Raw genomic sequence first — 22017 nt, forward strand, 5'->3', positions numbered from 1 at the left:
AAATCTTTTTATTTCCTTTGTATAAGGATTTTTATATAATTTTTTGTAAGTTGTTCGTAAGACAGATGGGTTGCTTGAGTCAGTCTATATTTTTAAGTAACAATTTTATTTTTTTCAGAAGAGGAAGGAATAATTTTCACAGCTCTTCCACGGGATGTCCTATATTGCTGAACAAAAGGATCAGAATCACACTCTGTGTAAGACCGGCAAAACTGCCCATCCTTCACCAAGATGTATTTTTCTGGCTCTAGCTGTCAGGACAGTTGTCTTGAATTGAGCTACTGCATTCAAAGTCTGTATAACACCACAAACAAACACAGTTTATAAATAGACATGTTTGGAGAAGTGTCTTTATTCCTCATTTTTCTAGGGCATATGGACTAGTGTGATGATAAACTCAGTACATGCACATTCAGGATCTCCGTTTAGGCCAAATGTTTGCCTGATTCAGCATAGCATGCTTTAATAATGTAATTCAATTCTTCCTCATTTTTAATGCTATTTCAGCCCGTTAATATAATTTGGTGAGCTATTATAGTTGTTACAGCTGCTAGTTTTGCCCTTAATACTGGTTTCACTTATGACCTCAGTCAGAACTAGATTTAAAGTTTGAGATGATGTAAGTGAATAAGGATTATTAGATTTATTCAGATGGCAATTTAAATAAGAAACTGCCTGGCTTAGAATAAACGGTAAATGAAAAATGCATGTGATTTATAGACCTGTCCATTTTAAAGATTTATATGTGGAGTAGGATGATTAAGTAAGAGACAGACCTGATTATATGAAATATGTAATTTTTGTAATGCAATATTGGAAGCAAGCTGCTAAACAGCACCAGCATAACAATGATTGCCCAAACAGCTTTGATTACAATATCACCGTGCAGCTGGTATGCAGTCATGTAAACACAAGCAGCAGGCCTCTGACCATTGCTTTTCCTTGACAACTGGTAGATGGTGTTATGTTCCAACAAAAAACATCTTCTTCTTCACTGCAGTGCAGCCTCCCTGGAGCAGGCTTTGGGAGCAGAGCAGCATCCAGGCTTTGTGCTGTTAAAGAGGAGGGACAGACAACAGCTTCATACGCGTCTCTGTTTTCAAGACAACACATATTCAAGTACCTCTAAGGCTGCATGCCAGAATTACCGACCTTCTTCCATTAAATCACCTGTATCAGAAATTCATGGAGAACTCTACTGGCAGAAGCAATCACACCTCTCCTTCAGGTGCTGGGATGGTCCAGGTGCATTGTCACTGAAACAACTGGATCAGCAAAAATCATTCCACTCCTTCTACATAACAGAAAGAGCAAATTTTTCTATTGCTTTCCATCAAGCTTGGGGAGTAGGAAAAAACAACACCACAACAACAACAAAACAAAACAACCCAAAAGAACAACACTATATGTATTTTCTACCCTGGGTTTTAGGGCTCGAAGAGGCAGCTGCTATAATTATTTTTTCTCTCAACCTGTAGAATGCAAGCCACAGACCTCCCTTCCTCCAGCCAGCCATCTTCTTCTTTGGTTTAGGACTGAATGAAGTCCTAAAGCTTCATCATCGATATAGCAAAAAGCTTTGTGAACAACACAGAAGAAGAGTGCTTTAACACTCTCTTGTTGAAGCATTACTACAACCTGTTGTGTCTCCTAAGACATGGTCTGACCATGTAAGCATAAAACAGTAATGCTACTTGTGGTTATTGTGGCATTTTTATGCATGCAGATGTGGAGATTTGAAGACCACATGAGAAACTGTGCGTAGGGATACTAGGTTCTGCTATTCCGCATGAATTAATACACTTTTTATGAGAAAGCTTAATAAATGTGTTCCAAACCAGGGGGTCCTCCATAACATAATTTGCATGAAATAGAATTGACCCAGAAAATTTTAATCTAAATCCCAATCTGATTTGTATAAAGTAATTTAATTTCCTCCCTAGTAGTTATATGGATTTTATCAATTATACCAATTAAATTGTCAAGCAGATTTATTGACCAGTCATCTACAAGACACTTTCTTTGATGTAGTATTCTGGTATCATCAACTGGTCATGCATGTCCAGCCTTGGGTTTTGGTGTCATGATGTGCAGCTGAATACCCAAACGAGACAGTTCTAATAAATGAGTTGTGTGAACCAAGTTTTGAAATAAGAACGAGAAGGGAAAGCTCCTTGTTTTTAATTGCAGGCACAAAATTACAGGTAGCAGCAGATAGGATCAATTTAGACACTTAGCCATCCTATGTGGAAAACATACACTTGATTTCTGACCTCAGATTTAGACCCCTATGCTATTTTCTAAATGTAATCGTTCTTGCAAGAATGCACATCCAGTTAATTTTAAACATAAAAAGTGATGCATAAAATTAAAGGTTGGTTTTGAACTTGGCAACCTATGTTTTTCAGTACGTTGGATTTTCTCTGCCTGGGTTTTATGCAAGTGGCAAACCTTCCTGAAATAACCTTATTATCCATCTTGAATAATTTTGTTATTAAAATAAATTCAAATTTGTCAGAAAAAATACTGGAATCAGACATCTTGCTTCCACTGAGTGAGTCACATTGCAACTTCTGATTTCCTCATAACCTTTTCCTAATTTCCTAATTTCCTTCTACAAGTTTCTACAAGTTTGCCAAGAAAATGCGGGTAATACTGGAAGAAGAGCAAACAAGTTACAGATCGTTATAGTCAAGCAAAATAAATAAATAAAAACCTGGAAAAAATTAGCTGCTGAATAAGGAGATTGATCTGGAGCAGATTTTAAAGTCTAAAGATAAATGCAAAGCAAGTACGGAATTTGACACTCGTGGGAATGCTTTGCTGCCCATTTGGTAACAGCAGATAAAACAGGCACAGTGACATACAGCCTTCTCCCACCACAGGTTCAGAGAACATGCAGGATACCAGTAGCAGGTTTGGTCTCCTGGGATGCTCTTCTAGAACCAATTTCCTCCAAAATACTAAGCACTCAGCATGAATAAGAGAATAAACAGGTGTCCATCATTGAAAAGAAGAGGCCCTGTAGTGCTGGTTACAGGGAACCCCAAATCTGGTGGTTTATGCTATGTTCTCTTACCATCAAATCACTAAGATCTTGTTTCTCACTATTGGCACTGAAAATTTGAATTTTTGGTTCATGTCACTGTAATGCTTAATCTCTATTCCTAAAATATTTTGAGACATTTCTCAAAAGCTATAAATATCACAGTATGGTAAACAGAGAGCTGATGTGAAAAAGCCCTTGTTAAAGCACTGAAGATCCAGTTGGACTGTTTCTGAAATACATGGCTGCATGCATAATCTCAGTATTTTTGGTAAGCATTCCTGTGAATGTATGTTTTTGCCAGTGGCTCTGTATCACTCTAGCGCATGATGTAATGAAAGATATCTCATGATGACTATGAAACTCAAGTAAACGCTAGCTATGCCTGTGCCAAACACAGGGCAAAATGCCTCCTCAGCTGCCTGAGGATGCTCAGTACTGTTTGTCTGTCGTCCTTACCCTCTTCCATTCCACATCTATGTTCCCTTCTTTTCCTCTTCTAAATCCCCAACATTTCTTTGGTTTGGCCTTTACACACGTTTACAAAATAAAGAATAAGGGAACCAAAAGATTAATACACAAGCTACTGCAGCAAACAGCGTGGGAGAATCATAGAATAGCTTAGGTTGGAAAAGACCCTTAAGATGACCAAGTCCCATCACCTGCCTAACACTACAAGTCCCTCGCTATGTCTCCTCTTTAGACAGGTTGTCCCTGGCTCCTGCAGGGTGTGTCCTGATAGCTCAGAGATTGGGCTGCATCAAATCCACACTAAATGGGTTGGAAAACAGGAGAAAAACGTGACAGCTAGACCCCCTTTTCCCTTCCAAGGACTTCAGCCACCAGGCTGGTCTCCAGTTCAGAGTAGCTGTTTTATTCATGAAGGACCTGAAGGTAATCCTGACAGGCAGGAGTGTGAGGAGCAGGAAAATTCACACTTGTGCCTAAGCACAAAAGAGCAGCTATAAGACATATGCTTTATACAGCTCCTTCCAATTTGCGATCTGTTTTTGTGTAGCTGGAGCAGCACAAACCTGAAGAGGTAGAGGGTACCTCTGTGCGTGTGACGGGACAAAATGCAGACACAGTATTGTGGGATGACTGATAATTCCTGCCCAACCTAGGAATCCCTTACATATTTCAGGCTACAGAAACTAGCAGACTGGCAGTGGCTACAATCTCTGTTTTTGAATCAGACGTATCACATTGAGTAAAGCAGAATTTTTACTGGATAGTTCAGTCATGTTTTCCCATTAAAGTTCAAATGTAGAGTCAAAGCACAGACATCAAAATGCAGGGAGCAGCTGAGCTCTTTTGTGCAGAAATCCAGGTGCTGTTTCAGGGCCAACAGAATCAAAAGTGTTATTAACCTAGCCGGAGGGTGCCCTGCCTGAAAAATAACACTTTTCATTACGAAGATGACACTGTAACACTCTGAATCTTAGGGGATATTATTATTATTTTATCTTGAGTAGTTTAATACTTCAGGTTTGATTTCAGTGGGTGCAAATGAAAGAGAATATGGCCTTTGATGGCTAGCCTAGCTTTAATTACAGAGCGCTGTGATTTAGAGGACAGCATCTAATTCCTTTCCCCTTATCAAAGAGTAGCTTAAAAATATCTATATATTATTTAAAATGAAGTCAAGAGCTCCCTGGTATCATTTAAATGACCCAAGCAGCAGATGTGGCAGGCAAAAAAGAATCATTATTAAATTAACAGTTTCATAAGGTGGTTCAACATCTGACACAGTGGGAATAGAGAGTGAGGTGGTTATTTTGGCCATATGGAACTGGAATAAATTTCAAGAATTGCTCAAGCATCTGTCAATAATATAAATGCAATTTAAATGAGAAACCTCAAGGCTGAAGTGTTCTTCCCAGGCATAACAAAATATTTTCTGACAGGTGTGGATTCCTAAATGCTGAAGAGTCAGTCTTTGACCCTGCAATATGTCTCTGCCTAGGAGAAATTACTGCATTACAGTGGAAATCGTCAGCCTAAACTAAACTCCTAAAACTGCTAACTCATTTAAGACTGGAGCAAGTTTTAGAGGTATGTAACTCTTGTTCCAGCAAATCCACCTGAGTCAAAATGTATTTGTAATTTAGCTGTGAAGTTTTGCTGGGTCTGCAAAGCACAGTTCAGCATCTCCCTTGAACCCTGCACCATCTTGTCTTTCTAAAAAGAGTTTCTACAGTCTCCATGATAAATTGATCCTGACATACCACTGCACCAATAAGTAAAAAGAAAAATATATATATCAAAAAGTTTTGCTTCTTCCAAGAAGTAGATCTTGATAATATCAAGCCTTCCTTACTTTCCTGTACATCAGTAGTTAGTAGCCAAGAGTACTACAGTGCCTCAGACTATCAAGATTATCATGACGTTGACTGCCTCCAATAAGACAGGATGTCTCGTCACATTAAATATCCTGGGATCCCATAGATGCCACTGTCATGAAAGCAACTGTTTTGTCTGAAAAAAACAAATGGAAATGTACTCATTTCTACCGACGAGTGCTAACCAGATGGACTAAATAATGGCTTTTGTCTTCTTCCCCTCCTAGCTCCCAGACAAAATCAACACATTCCTGCTACCCCTGTCAAATGATTTTATTTTCTGTGTTTCAATTTATTTATTTATGATTGGAGATTGTTTTGAAGATTCCCTCCTTGGATTTTTTTGTGTACATGCCTTCCTTTCCTTGGCTTTCAGCTAGTGTCCCTGCTGGGAATGTTATGTTTTATGTTGCTGGTTCTGAATGTTTTTTATTTTACTTTTTTTTTTTTTTTTTTTTTTTTTTTTTTTTTTAATGGGAGGATGGGTCACTTCTCATTTACCACCTTCCCTAGGAAGATGGCAAGTATTCTTCAAGTCACAGCTGTTATTTCCACTAACTCTGTGCTCTGAGCATGACACTGTGTGTGTGCAATATTCTTCTCTGGCACACACCTCTGGGACTCCTGTTGAGCTGCAGCCTCAGCTGACCCCTGGCTTACTGTATGAAAAAGGAGAAAAACCTTAAGGCACAGATTCAAACAAACATGTCAGATCCTAACTCTAATCTGTAAAGAGACACTACCAACTGTCCTTGTAAGGAGATTATTTGATGTAAAGAAAAAGTACCCACAGAAGAAGAAAGCGTGTGTTTTCCTGAACTGAGAGCAAGTGAACTCTCTCGTGGATGATGAACTAGGAGCTGGATGTTGCGCGAGGTTTTGAATTTAGGTAGAGGAAAACAAACAATACCTTCCTGGTTTTAAAAAGTATTGACATGTATTTTCTTTCTCAAGATGGTAGGGAGAAATACATGAAGTAGGTGGGCAAAGGTATCCATCAAAAGAGAAAACCTGAGCCCATCACTATTCTGTGAGAGCCCGCTGTATACATATAAGATGCCAGCCAGAGGGAGGGAAGGAGTTCAGGTGTGGACTGGGGGAAGGTGCTGTTGGCTGAAGTTATCAGGATGAACCAAGGGGATGGACTACAAAAAGGAAGTTGCACCTTGTAGCAGAAATGCTAAGTCATGGCTTGAACCAGTGACTGAGCACCTGGTGGGAAGGCAGGGCCAACCCAGGGGAGCTCAGGTGCAAGCAATGCACTTGAGTGACTGGAAGGGGTGGAGCCAGGATCCACCCCTTCCTAGACCTCATTTAAGGGTTGGCAGTGGAGGGGAGAGGACCTCTCTGGAGATCCTTGTGTTCCTGAGGTCTGCTGAAGGTAGGTGTTTTTTTGTCATGGCCAGGGGACAAAGCATTTTACACTTTCAGTATATTGATTATATGGTCATAATATGATGAGAGACCATTGGCTATCCACCCCTTGGTACAGATAGTTATATACATTCTAGCCAATTGTCACTTGCCTGTTTCTACTGTTGAGATTTCCTGCCAGAGATGGCAAGGAGACAGACTGGGGGATAAGGCATGAAAGCACATGTGCATTACATGCCCATTTAGGAGGATTTAGTAAGCCACTCTCATGATCTGTATCCAGCTCTATAAACTGTGGCTTCCAGAGTGCTAATGCAGCTGTTTCAGACTCCTGCCAAAGGAACTGTGGTAAGATCTTAAGATACATACACCATCCATGTGCTTATATGGTGATTTCATTGCTATGATGTCTGTGAATTTAAGACAACAGAGCTGGTTCAGATCTTGCAATGAAAGAGTGATGTGTAGGAGGGTGAATCCAGGATGTATGATTAGCTTGTGCATTTAGATTAAGAATACACCAGATGTGGCTACTGCAGATTCATTTTCTTCTCCTTTCAACCCATAGAAACATCATCAATAACTTAAATTCCTTCAAAGGAAGGAGCATAAAGTTAACAAAAACTAAGATTTTTTTTTCCCTATTTGTTTTGAATGCTAACATTGCTAAGCCTAATAAGTTAAGTCCTTCATAAATGGAAGGAAATACAAGTGAGTGGTCAAAACCAGTGCTAGTTGTAGGAGTTTTTATACTGAAAATAAGATGGAAGTAAAAAACTAAAACAGATGCATCCATGATGAAAGTAGTAAAGTTGTTGCTAGTGGGTCATTGTCAGACTCTCAGCCTAATGGGTTGGTGGGAAACCCTACAGATAATGAAGTAAGAAGGTGATTAGAGTCTAAAAGTAGGGGACAAATTCTTGACATTCGTATGCTTGTCTGACCTTACCTGCCTGCCCTGCATAAAAGCCTGAACTTCAGAGCTTGTATCATTGTAAATATCTGCTGCAAGGATTTCTACTTGGTTGCTTGGCCTCCACCATAAACATTCCTATTCTGAAGAGCCCATTCCTCCTTTTTGGTGTTGGAAGGAAGCAAAAAGGCATGTTGGGGAATAATGCACCCATCTAACATGGCAGAAGTAATACCTAGTACTTAAGTAACACATTTGTGAATGCTAATGCTTTTCTGAGAGACTATCTAGGAGTTGCTTATCTTGATTAAAAGTATATTTCAAAGGAAGTATATTTATAAATTGAAACTATAAGAAATAATGCATGAAATGTCTAATAACACATAGGAAAGCTTTTTGCATGTGACAAGATAAATTATCCATAGAAATTAGCAGTAAAGAAGGAAAAAATAATGAACAGATACTTACTAGACTGACTGGATAGTAGTACACTTAAAGCAGTCTGGAATAAAGACTACAGATGCTGTAATCTTTTTAAGGGCTGCAAACAGCTGAGATGTAATCCAGCCTCACCTGCAGCTCTCTACAGGGATGCATAAGCAGGCTTTGCTCCCCAGTGATTCAGAGCAGGGATGTTTCTGTAGGACCAAGTGCCATAGGGACAAACTCCCCTTTCCACTTGAGGAGCATCTTTTGTCAAGTTAATCTATTGCGAATTGATGTAAGAAAAGAGGTTCTTTGTTTTCACTTCAGAGTGCTTTCATTGTCTCAGATCAAACTTTTAGTCAGAATTATGGAAGATGGTTGCTGCTTCTCCTTGATAAATGAGCTACCAGAGCAGAGCAAGCTGGTATCAGCTGTCATGTTTGCTGTTGTGGTAAGCTTGATTAAGAGGGTTATGGGAGATTTTTTTGATGAAGAGGTTTGCGCTAAAAGAAGTGCTCAAGCTACAATATCATCTATACAGAGAGGTCTGCACTTTTTTTTAGAAAAATATGCACAAAAATAACATCAACTTTACAGACCAGGATGAGGAAATGACCCCTTGTAGCCGAAGTGACTGCTGTGCAGGACAGACATGAGCTCTCTGACACCAAAGGCCTCTCTGTGGGACACGTTTTGGGCACAGGATTTTAAAGCCCTGAGTTCTGGGAGCCAGAGAGACCTGGATGGCATCCCTAAATCTACTGTATAGTCTCCTCTGAGTGAGATTTATTTCTAAGGTAGGGGAGCCAGCCCAGTAGAGGTCTTGGTCCCTCTGCAGTCACTTCAGCACCAGGACTAAGAACTCAGCTCAGATAAAATCCTGCCAGCTTCTTTTGAAGTGTTAAAACCTATTATTTAGTTACACGGAAAGCTAATGTGCATGTTAAAGAGAAGTGTTGCGCTGTAGTGGCTCACAGTGGCCACGCAGAGGCTCCTGCCTCCCTTGAGGTGCTGTGGTGGATTAGAAATTTTGATTTACAAGCTTAGAAATTACATGAAAAGTTTTTCTGCTGCAATAACAAGCGTTAACACCACTGGGTAGTGTGGAGTGTGAGGACTTGTTCTGGTAATACCACTCCATTTGTCCTGTGAATCCTCATGTGACGTATTTATGTATTTAGTTAGGGCACATACAGTTTATTTTTGCTCAAACTCGTCTGAGGCACTAGGAGAAGCCAAAGCGACGAGAAGTGGCGGATTTCTTTTCTTTTATTAGGGGATATAACGTCAATTCTGCAACAGCGGGAAGGACGAGCGCCGCCTCCCCTCACCTCGCCCCGCCTCCCTCACCTCAGGGGAGCCGCGAAGGCCACGCCCCGGGCGGCCGCTGGGGGAGCGGCTATGGAGCCTCTGGGGTCCTGCTGCTCTCAAGTCACCGTAAGGCTGAGCGTCGTCGAGCTCCGCTGCGAACGGGACTGGGCTGCGCCTGGAGCAGCCCTGGCGCCGGCTGCGAACGTAGCGGGCACGTCATGGCTGCTGCCCGCGGAGGGCGGCTGTGCCCGGCCCGCCAAGGGGAGCTGCCGCCGCCGCCCTGAGGGGAGCTGGCTGCCCCGTGGCCGAGGTAAGGGAGACGGCGGCGGTCTGGGCGGTAGGCATGGAAGGAACGGGCTGCGGGGATGAGAAAGAGCTGATCCTCTAGACGGAGCCCCCCAGAAAGTGACGGGAGGGAGCTTCCTGAGTGCCGAGGTGGTGGCAGAGCCGGGCTGTGAGCCTTCCTCCTTTCCTCGTGGACTCCTTCTACCCCCGAGGTTATCACAGAGAGCGGGGATCGAAAGCGAGTAGGACCGCTGGTGCTGTGAGGTAACACAATGTAACATTTTGCTTACCGAGGAACTGGCTGTGGTTTTCAAAGTGTGGGAACAGAATCCACCAGAGATACCAGCCCTGTGCACTACTGAGGGTATAGATGTTGCATGTGACCTGCAGGTCAGGACTGCACAATAAGGACTTTCACTTTGACTTGACAGTTCATGAGGAAATGCCTTCCTTTTCTTCATGTGGGCACATAGGCAGCTCAAAAATGTATTTCTGCTGCCATATTACAGCTTCTCCACAGCGTGTGTCAACTGTCAGTGTAACAGTGCTGCCCACCTTGCAAAGGGTGTGTGTGTGGCGCAGTCTGGTAACTACAGTTGCCAGTAACGTTTCCCACCATCACTCCAAGTTTTGGGATAGTGATAGGGCTGAACTCAGTCTCATTTCATCTGCTTGTACTGTCAGTGTGGCATCTTGAACTATGTACTCAAGGTAGGCAATAAATACATGTAAGTTTCAGTCATGCTTGAAGGCAGAAGTGCAGTAGGGACCATGTCAAGTGATTACTGGTACCCTAATCCTTTGGAGGAGTTGTATGCATCTGTAACTTGAAGGCAATTAGTAGAGCTGCTCAGCTGCAGGCACTGCTTTTCTGAGTCAGATCACTCATGGCTGCGAAGTTTGATTAAGCCTGAATAACTTGTGATCTGATACTTCTGTGATACTCTGTAGTTACAGAAGATGCAGTAGTGCCTAGGTGTTTGGTTTTTTTATTAGATTCTTGGTGTATTTTGAAGTAGCAAGTTGAACTACTGATATCTTAAAAGTTTGACTTTGAACAACTATGAATAGCTGATTCTTCCTATGAATTAAAGGACCTGTGCAAGCAATGTTAAATTTATCTCACATGGCAGGTTTTAACTTTTCCTTTTTTCTTTTCTTTTTTTCCCCCTATGTTAGTTAAGCTGTTTTTGTTAGGTGCTTGTGAAATCAGTTTCTGCACCATTCATTTATTTACTAAATGCAGGTCTGGGCCTTTTTTGTTTTGTTTTCTTTAAGTGACTGAATGAAGGCAAGGGAATGTTAAGTTCTGGAGCAAATACATAAATGGACTTGTAAGTGAAAACCACTACATCTTTCCCTGAACTTCTAAGTACATAACAGGTCCAGAAAATAGAACACAAGGAAAGTTGATCTTAGCATGAAAGATAACCTCTGTATATTTGAATGTCTTATTCTGTCAAAATGTTATTGTAACAGTATAATGAATTTCAAAGTGTTTCAGCTGATTTATAACCTCCACTTTTGCCTTTTGCATAAATAAACCAAAGCATTTTTTAACCTTTTTTCTGTGATAGAGCAGAACCACACTTTGGAGTCCGTGTAAACAGATCAATGTGATTGTTTTGTTTTTCTTAGTGTTGTGTGACTGTGTAAAGTTCTGAGAAGTTAGCAACAGGATTAATCTACTCCTGGGTTAATTAAGTCTTAATTAAGACACTGTTTAGTCTCCACAAGCATTCAGCAGGTGTTGATGAATGTCAGTGGGCACCATCTTTTCCTCATGAAGGAATTCAGTTTATCCCCTTGCTTCATCAGCACTTCCATGTTAGACACCATTCTGTCAGACTGCCCCTCTGCTGCCATCTGTCACACAGCAGCAATGTGTAACAGGATATTGGTGGAAAGGTTCAACCTCTGCTGCCACAACTCCAACATTTGCCTCTGTTGTCATGGGCCAACATAATAAGATAGAAAACTTTACTTTTGGAGCAGCCCTCATAGACTTGCTCAGATGGCTTAGGATATTAACTTAGTGCCTCTGCGCTGCTCTAATCTTACAGATTTGATTTTCATGGATTTTTAAGATTGAGACTGAGGTACCAGGTTTCCTGCACAGGAATCTGAAGTTACCACTTTTGGGGGGAAGTGATAAACTCTTGCATTGAATAGCCAGGAAGAGGTCAGTTGGTTAATACAAGGCTGAAATCATCTGTAGCTGTGGAAGGTGATTCAGGTATGACCATTTGCAGAATGCTGCAACCCCAAATTTTGGACTGCAGTGGTCACTTTTGTGGGGGAAGTGCATAAAAACAGCAAGAGTGAACCATTTCTGTGCTGATTATTTATTGTGGTACTTTTTTCCCATGTACAAGAGTGTTTATTCATCACCTAGTCTTTGTTTTCGTAGTTGGTTGGAAGAATAAGTTGTAATCTTTGTTTCATTCTAAAGAATGAATTTATGATAGAGGCACTGCCTCACAGGTTTGGTGATGGTGGTGCTTGATGGTGAAGTTATTCATGGTTATAACAACCCATCTGTTAGTAAAATGGTTGAGGCTGGCTGTGTCTGCAATGATGCTCTGATAAGAAACAACTCCTCTTAACAGGTGCTGTTACACCTGTATACACTAATTTACCTCTTTTTGTCCTCTTCTCTTAAGTAGGTTGCATTGATTAGGTCATATGAGTAGGTCATATGGGCCTATGCATACAGGTAATGCTCCAGAAAAATTAAGCAGACATTCCTATGTGCTTTAAATGCTTGGATTGCTTAATAAATGAGTTTTAAGGAAAATGGTAAATTGAGACTCTATAATTTATATTCTCACTTAAAGTCTTAAGCACAGTAAAAGCAATAAAACATACAGGAAAAAAGAAACACACATACAGCTGACAAGTAGGTGTGATACCAGAAGAGAAAAGAGAGAAAGCATCCCACAGGCATGCAAACTGGAATGCGGACTTCACCATGCCAATAGAAGGCTGTAATTTCCTTAGGCCTCTCACTGTAAATTTGCCTGACTACATTTCTAAAAGTTGTAAATTTGAGCCACAAGTTCATATGCAGAATGAAGAAAACATAGTTTCCAAAGCACAGTAGGAACTGAGTGTGGAAATGGGATGTCTTGGTGCTGCAAGATGTGGCATCAGTCTTATATGGTAGCAGTATTTGCAAATGCATAGTCTCAAAGCCAAAGACCTTGCAAGAGTTAAGAGTTGTCCTGCTTGATTCAATGTATTTTCCTTTCTCCCTGTGTGTAGGTACTTGTGTACATGTGTATGTCAGTGTGCTTATACACACGATGAAGAACTGGAGGATAAAAATTGGATGAGTTATTTCCACTTCGAGGAACAATATGGGTTGGTAGGAATGGGCTAGGTAGCTCTGAAACTCTTTATCTGTGGCCTGAATCTTGCAGTAAACACATTCTCACTTTCCAAATTGCAGAATCCCCGAACACTGGTGTTGCCCATGTCAGCTGAAGAGCCAGTACCTGAGTGAAGGCAGCAGCTGCTGTGCTGGGTCATCATGCTGCAGGTAGGACTTCTTCCAGATTGGTAGAAGACAGGGGAAGAAGGCTCTGTTCCCACCCAAATCAAAGAGTTTGCTGTGTGTGGATGTATTATGTTTTTTACAGCAGATTTTGAAGCTTGTCCCAAGAGCTGAATTCTTGTGCTTGCTTAAAGAACGTCTGCTCTAATTAATAATTAACATTATAACATGGCTGCTTATAATACAGAAGTTCAGGAAGGAAATGCACAGAGGATAATTTTTACTGTTAGTACTGTGGTCTCTGTATTAATTACTAAGGCAGGGCACTTTGGAGGATGATGCAAAAGATTTTATGTAAGTGTAATGCTTTGAACACAATTAGAGGCAGAATCTTAAAGAACCAAAAAAAGGGTATTGAATGGGGTGAATCATCCCAATCCTGGACATCCTTTGAAGTATTTGTACTGACAGAATGCTTTGAAATACTTTCCAAGAAAGCAAAACAATGTATCAAAACTTTAGTAAGCTGAAAGTAAGGAGAAATGTGGTAGGTTTTTTTTCTGGAGATTTTTCTCCCCAGGAAAGCAGTCACACTGAAGCTGTGTGCTTAACTCAGAATATTTTTATTTTTAATATTTTTAATTTTTTGGGCACAAGGGTCATCTACAAATAGGTAAATAAACTGGCTTCAGCTCCTGGTTGGCTGTTATGCTTTAGCCAGAACTTTTCTAGGTTTAGAAAGAGGATGTGTGAAGGACTGGGCAGTGTGAGGAAAGTGGGTTAAGAGAAGAACTTCATGCGCTCAGGGTACTTTCTGTCTTTGAATGTTAATTTTGATTTTTGTTGCAGTGGTTTCAAAAAAGCCAAGTCACCCAAGTGGCCAAGAGCAGTGGAGAGGGAGTGAGTGTTGTAGGGCTCACGTACACCAGTATGTGGCTGCTATCTGGGGATAGGGGAAGGTATTCTGGATGCAGGTAGTGTGTGAGAAGTGTAGGTGAGGGGATTAGCAGGCATAAGCAGAAAGAATGAGTGTGGATAATAGAAAAGGAATTGCATGTGGAGGAGAAGGTGAGGTCGAGATACTCAAGTCTCAGAGGAACTAGAATATTGTAATGGGTTTCAGCAGTGTTCCCTGTTCAAAGTAGTGAGTTGGCAGGGCAGTTGTTATTACAGTGAGACAGATAACTTGAGGAAGTTGGGAGCTGGGTACCTAAGAAAGTATATTAGCCTATAGTGGCTCAAAAGAAAGGCATCTGAAAAATGGAACTGAGTTGCAGACAAAGTTTTATCAGAAGGGGTGGTCCCTGAGTACTTCTAGGTTTATTCAGTGTATCATGAAGTGATTACATAATAATAATAAGGACGTACTACTGATTTAGCCTTTGAAGTGAGAGAAGAAAGTCTCTTATAGAATCCCAATGCTGATCACAGTAGAAGGCATCTTGGGGACAGCAAAGGCAGTCTCTGAAAGGCTGAGCAGACTAAGCACTCTGAAAGAGGCTGAATAAATGTTATAACCTTCATTAGATATAATGTCAGAGAAGCTGAATTCCTTGGGATGAAATTAATTTCTGTTGCAAAATGTCAACACAGGGCCAAACAGTGTGTGAAACTGCAGTTATGTTCTAGAGGCAGTTTTAAAAGGCTCATATTTCTAGGGGATATCGAGCCGTCTTCAAGTCAGCTTTGTGAAAACTGATGTTTTGAATTAGTGATCCAATTTGCATCAGTCTTCATCTTATTCCCATCTCTGCCTCTGTAGGCTCAAAGTAGGCTGGTGTTAATTCTGTGTTAAACGTGTAGAGTATCCCTGTTTTGTAATAGCTGACGTAGCTGAGCCATGCTGTGGAAAGTCTTAGTGCTTTTGTTTTCAGAATGCATGTGGCTAGATACCAACAGCTCACTGAAACAAGGAGTGTCTGTAATAGCAGTGTTTGCAGCCTACGCAGTATTATTGGGGTTTGGAATAAATGTAGTAGACAACTGACAGGTGCCATACTTGAAGTCAGTTGCACACTTCTGATAACTTCTTGCAGCAATAAGAAACATGAGGAGGTGTGAGTATACTTGAATGCCTGCTGGTGGAGGGGAAAAAAAGGAGTGGCAGTAAGACCAATCTTCAAAGCCACATGATGCAGCATTAAGCGTTTTGAGTAGATATGATTACCTGTAGGTGAACTACAGTGAATAGTCAGTGTTCACGCCTGTGCTTACAGCTCAGTTTTGAGGTGTCACGTTATACATACTGCTTCTCTGTTTTCTCCATTTGTCACATAATCAGTCAATAGTGTGTTATTGAGGAGCTGAATATCTGACCTTAGCAGCAGCTTTCCAGGCTGCTCAGCTTAGGAGGAGCTGTTTAAGGTCTCTGATAGAAGTCAAGCAAAATGGCTTACTTGCTTCTGATGGTGAATTTTATTAGTTAGGATGACAATGGATGATATTAACTGGACAGGTATTGGAGTGATGCTTTGTAAAATTCAAGACTAGCGTTGATCTTATGAACAGAGTTGAAGGAAAAATTTCATGCCTGTGAGTGGCTGCACTGGACTCATTTAAATGTTAACAAGTATCTGGTTACTGTTCCAGATTGTTTCATTTAATATTTTTTGTGAAATAGCAATTTTAAAACGTCATGCACATTTTAACTATTACAACTGCATGTTTTGTGTAGTTAATGCTGTTTATAGTTGTGGAGTGCCATCCAGAAGACATTAGAAGCCCAAACTTTCCATGAATTTACATTACACTGTTGCCAGTGTTTTTGTATGTCAAGTTCTACCACGGGTGGGTTTGGTGCCTATGTACCTACAGCGAAGGTGGTGAATGCAGTTCTAAACTGTGATTGTTCTGCCTTCAAAGTTTATATATACTCAATTAATTTCTGTTGATGGGTTGTTCAGTGTATATTTTGCTTGAAATGTGATTGCTGTTTTTAATCAACTTAGATTAGTTTTGTTAGCATGTTGCTTCATGGAAGCTTCATTTTTTGTTTTCAGAATATTGATCAGAAAGCATGTCCAGAAGCTCTGGATAACTCCTAACTCTTGTCCAAACCATGGAAATAATCAGTTGAAACTGCAAGAGGAGGATGAAAAAGAAGATATATGTCAAGTAAATGATTGGGGGGGAAAATGTAAGAAGGGAAAACTCTAAGAAGAAGTGAGGAAGAACATAAATTTTTATTGCTGAGGTAAGAGCAGTGCAAGGAACTGAGTGGTGAATGGTTTTGAAAGGAATATTTGATTTCTTTTAGGATTTGGAAGTATCTTTTGCAGGGATAGGAGGGGGGAATGGTGACTTACGACTATTAAAAGATGCCATTGTTCACCTTCCCAGGAACTTCTGCCCCCAGTGTAGCTTGTATAGTTGAGATGTTCTAAGGGTTACCTGAATTGCTTATAACTAATTTTCACGTTTTAATTTTAATTTGAATGTATTGCATTTATGACTAAAGAATTTTTTTGCATGCAAGCACTTGAGTCATCAATGCTATATTATACTGCTTTCATCATTATGTAAATCTTTGTGTTCAGAGAATTACATATGGGAAACATGGTTGTTCAGATCTTTATGTACGCTGTGTAACCAGAAGCCACAAGGATAATTTATAGATGTTAAACTGAAACAAGTTCACTTTGTCTTTTGTTCTGTTTCAAAGCTGCTATGAAAGGAGGGTTGAGAGCATCAGGTCTGGTTTTCTTGTCAGACCCTCTGTTTGTTGCAGCCCTGGCACTTTGGCTTTTTTCACACTAGTGGGTGATGCAGCCCCAAGGAGGAGGAAAGCCTGGTTTTGCATTTTGGGACAGAGTACAGTGCTATTGCTATGGCACTATTCTCAACTCTCACATCAAGCATGAAGACTTGTTGGCAGAATCAGGAACTGTGTTTCACAGAGCTGTGCTCTTTCCTCCTGGACTCTTTTTACCTCCTTTTGTATAAGATAACCATGCTTTACAAAGTGTTGTTTTTTAGTTGAGTTTCCTTTTTTCCTGTTCCAGAGTAACTGAAACCATGTGGATTCTCATTTCTCCTTAGATGACTATTTTCAGCTTCTGTTGTTGCAGACAGAAAACATGCTAGAGATAAATGTGGAAACACATGTTTAAATAATGGATTGGATTACAGTCAGTGGTTATTGAAGAATAATTTACTGATATAATTAAAAACGGGCTCTTTGTGAGCAAATAATACAATAAAACTTACCTGAAGGATTTAAACAAGCTGATGTCCACCATTTACAGCATCTCTCATTGGCTCAGCTTGATTTTTTTTTTGTGGTAACTTGTTTGGGATTTGAAAGCTAGAAAGTTCTGTCTTTCATGTGACCTGATGTTCAGCACTGGATGGAGCTGCTAGACAGCTTACTTAATTAGTTCAGCTAGTGATTCCCTTTCTAAAACCTAATGCCAACTTGTATTTACACAGCAGCTCTTAGTGTGTTTCTCCAAAGCAACACAAAGTTTTTAAATGCTAGTAGTTAGAAAGCATTTGGAGCTGAAGATTATAGTTGTAAATATTGGATAAAGTGCATGCAGGGATGCTGTTGTCAAAAACAAACCCTCTGCAAATTAGGTTAGTCAGCACTAGCAGAAAACCCATTTTGTTTGCTTTGTTTATCTTCTGGGCTTATGATATGATTGTTTGTGTGCTCATCTTCACCAAAAAAACCCAGGTGTCATCTTGATCAGAGGCTCCCTCTTCTCCTACATCTCATAGCTGCAGTCATTGCCCATGGAGCTACTCCCTGTATTCCTTTCAGTGCTCAAGTGGCATCTTACATATGATTCCCATTGTAGGAGCCTTACTGTTTTCCATACAGTTTCTTGTTTATAGCTGGAACACCAGGCACTGGGCATCTCTAGGTTGGATAGTGCTTTCTGCCCCATAAATTACCTCCTCCTCTGTTCAACTTAAGCGATGTGTTCAACACTAACAAGATTCAGAAATACATTGGCTTAGTTTTCTCCTGTTCATAATTTGAAAGGAATTTGGCTGTAGCACTTATGTAGTTAAAACAATACACAATTGCATATTTTACTTAAGACTATCAGTGCACTGCCATCTTGTGACAACTTATCTGTTGAAAATTGAATGCTTGTTCGTACCAGGTAGCAAATCTTTATTTACAGTGTGGGATTTCTCTAGGTATGAGGTTTTATTTTAAAAAATAAATAAATCTTGTCAAGGGCTTAAAAGAAAACACCAGCTTTGTCTCACAGACTGTAGGTAGCCCAGTACACAGTTACTCCCTAGGAGAAATATGGCAGAACTTTCTTCTGTCACCTGAGCTCCCAGTAAGCATAGCAGAGAACTTCAGACGCTCTTTTTTGTGGTACATAGTCCTTTCCTATTGAGAGTACCATCTACGTTACTTGTTCAGTTAATTGCAGTCTGAAGAGCGCTTTCCAGCAACACAGTAAGCATGCTTAGTTATGTAGGGATCATCTCCTTTTCCATACGTGTCATTGAATATCCTGAGTTGGAAGGGACCCATGAAGATCATAGAGTCCAACTCTCTCCAGTTGTTTTTCTTGTGCCCCCTTACTCCTGCATCTTGCTATATGCCAGCACAGGTTACACTTTGTACAAATGGGAAATAGTTTTCAAAGTAGCTAGAAGAGTTTAATGTGTTTTTAATTAAAAATTGAGTAATAGATTCAAATACTGGAATATTCTAAACTAAGTTGATCAAGACTGTGTAGGTGAGGGATGAAGAGGTACTCATTTCATAGATGATTCAGTTCTTCCCCCCCAACATCTTTTAGGCAGTTTGCTGGAATATATACAAGTTAGTATTTCTAGTAGAGGCTATAATCTGTAATCCTCACACTGCAGTGCAAGTTTGACCCAGATACTTAGCCATCATGTCAGTCCTCATGATGCTATGCTACAATGAACAGACTGCTCCCCTCAATCAAGTTCAGAAACCAAGACATTTGCGAAGGTAAGAATTTTTCCCTATGTTGGGCTCTAGTATCACAAATCCAGAATCACTTCTTCATAAGTCAAATTAAATAAGGCAGTTTTCAGCTGTTGATATTAGAAACCTGACAGACCATGATCTTCTTCCAGATCCTGATAAAGAGTATATTTGATGAAATTAATCTTGTGCCTTTTGTGGAAAGCTTTGATCCTATAAAACTTTCTCACTTCCTTAAAGAACCAGAGCCAGATTCTGAACTCAAAGTCCAGAATTCAAATCACAGTGCCACCTTTTACTTGGTTATCAGTGATAACCAAGTAAACACAGATACAAAAGTGATGTTAAATCCATTTCCTCACATGCTTAGAAGCTGCTGGTGGCCCCTGCTGAGAACCTACTAAATATGGCCATGTGGGATATCATGGTGATTCACCATCTAGAGAAGCCCTACTTTAGCACTTTCTTCAGAACCACACTTAGAATCAGCTGCCAAGGTAAGTAGCATCCACTCCAGAGCATCATCAACAGCTGTGGATACAAAGTAAAGGAGAGGTTGTTTAATTCTACTGCATTTGTAGGCCTATGTAGACAAAACATAATAGGTCACTCTAGGATATTAATTTTGGGAAATTGCTATGGGGAAAAAGCTAGGGGGATGTGGGAGAACCAAGCTTCAGGTCAGTTATAGAAAAGAAAAATGTAGTTTAGTCCTGAGTACTTGCTTCTTGACATACAAAATGGCCTTAGGTTTTGGGGGTTTGGATTTTTTCATTTTTGTTTAGCAATGGAAGTGTAGCTTAAGTTCATCTTCAGTTTAAATTCACTGTGAACTTCAGTGTTTCTGAGATTCTGTGCTTTATACTTGTTCAGAAATGTTCTACTTTTCCCTTGAGAAGCCCAGAAGCCTGTTGCATTTTCTCATACTTTCATAGTTCTGTGCAAACATAATGTACAGATCTAAAATTCACAACCAGTGTGATCATCCTGCAAGAAGATTCTGGAGTGTATTCAGTATCTGACTTGATACTGTCTTAGTTTAGTCCAATGCAACTGTATCACTCTCCAGTTTTTGGATGTGAGCGATGGTAAATGAGTTCTGATCTTGTTCCCTAGTTTGTGATGTATTTACTTGTGTGTCTCCCATTTTTCTGCTGTTGGGATACCTTTTCCAGTAGAAATAGTTCGAGGTTTTTAGCTTTTTAAAACTGGCATTTTGTAAGCACCTAAACTTATTTTATTAATGGAAGGGAGAGTATATTGATTAGACTTTTGCCTATGGTCTTTAAAATGAATTAAACTGTAGTAAGTTATTTTGTTCACTTACATGGTTATTAACAATGTCTTATACTTCTTGATCTTTTAACTATAAAAGACTGCGGAGAAAAAAAAGGCCTAAGAACAACATAGCAACAGTAACTTTTACATCTCTTACAGAGGAAAGCCAGGATACTTTCATATAAAATAGAAAGCTCAGTGGTTGTGCCACTATCACAGTATAGCAACTTTAAAGTCAGGTATATTAAAGCACTTGCATCAATATAGAGAAGCTAAATGCTGCTGCCTGTTCCTTCAGCAGAAGTAGAGCGGCTCTGAGAACTCTTGTAAAGCCAGTAAGAAAGTAAAGCCTCTGTCCAACTGGGTAACAGTTATGTGGTGAAACTGGGTACACATGGGGGGGGGGGGGGGGGAAGGAAGCATACTTGGAACTCTCTCAAGTACAATCAAAAGCAGCATACTATAGATGATCCATATAAAACAAAGCCCCAGTTCCATCTGGTTCCGTTACCTCTTAATTTTGCAGTTGGAAACTAGTATAAACTGCTCTCAGCTACTTTGATTCCTGTTACTAACAACTACTTGTTTCTCCAAGTTCATCTCATTGCAAATGCAGCTAGGAGTAACAGCATTGCTGAAGAAAACTTTCAGGTTGAAATGACTGTCAAAAGGCAGACTCCTGAAATGCTTTTTCTCGATTGATCTTTAGAGACACAAAAACCTGTAATGTATGTGGGCTGCTCCAAAGGTAATGCCTCCTCTTTTTGTTATGTTGGCCCACAATGGCAGAGGTGTATGATGTTGGCATGGCAGTAAAGGTTGAACCTTCCATTACACTTGTCAGCAGTAGAGGGTTGGTTAACAGAATGGCATCTGACATGGAAGTGCATATGAAGCAGAAGTGTGGAATTAAAATCCTCCATGTGGAAGATATTAACACTTGCTGTTCATGGAAACTAGTGAATGTGAGTACAGTGAGAGGTGCAGTGTTTCAGTGGTGGTGACATTGGGTCACTTCCACTGGTGCTGTAAGCGGAGCATGCAGGCTCCCTGTTAGCAAGAACACTGGTGGTGACTACATAGTGATTTGTACCAGAGAATTTGCTGTCTCAAGTAGTGTTATTGTGCTCTTTGCATCTGTTGTAGTTGCCATGGAAATAAATAGGCATCATTACTTTCAGAGCATCCTACACAAGAACCAGAAACTACACTGTTCAAAAAGGTGGAATGTGGTGTTTACTCTGGAGCTGGAGAGAGGTTTAGTATGGAAGCTATTTGGGCTGCATTTCAGTGTACTGAGAAAATTTTATAGTTTTTATTTTATAGTTTCTTAAGTAACAAAAATAAACCTTTGTTATACTGAAAGTTGCTAGACAATTTCAAGATGAGGACCAGCAACAAAAAAAAATTCAGTTACTGACTTTGGAGATCTTGTTTAAAAAGTAGTCCATAGCACTCAAGTTGTGAAATGCATTTTTGCTGAACTGCAATGTCTGTAGAAGGTTAGAAGAGGTCACCCCCAAGATGTATAGACAGAAGCACGGAGGAGTGGTTGGTAATTTTCTTCCTTGTTACTACTGGTAGCAACAATTACTTAATAAATACTCTAGTGCCTGTAAAACA

At 40.2% G+C, this 22017-nt stretch overlaps 1 long non-coding RNA gene across 3 annotated transcripts; it reads left to right on the forward strand.

Moving 5' to 3' along the window:
- On the forward strand, positions 6690-17416 carry LOC110393032. 3 transcript variants are annotated; one of them, XR_002434751.1, is made up of 5 exons: positions 6690-6769; positions 9378-9722; positions 12962-13060; positions 13149-13238; positions 16193-17416. It is a non-coding gene; the product is annotated as an uncharacterized LOC110393032 (long non-coding RNA). The 3 variants fall into 3 exon arrangements; XR_002434749.1 differs by lacking the exon at positions 12962-13060; XR_002434750.1 differs by lacking the exon at positions 9378-9722 and having other exon boundaries at positions 6738-6769.

Source organism: Numida meleagris, chromosome 2 (genome assembly GCF_002078875.1).
Source record: "Numida meleagris isolate 19003 breed g44 Domestic line chromosome 2, NumMel1.0, whole genome shotgun sequence".
Classification (NCBI taxonomy): domain Eukaryota; kingdom Metazoa; phylum Chordata; class Aves; order Galliformes; family Numididae; genus Numida; species Numida meleagris.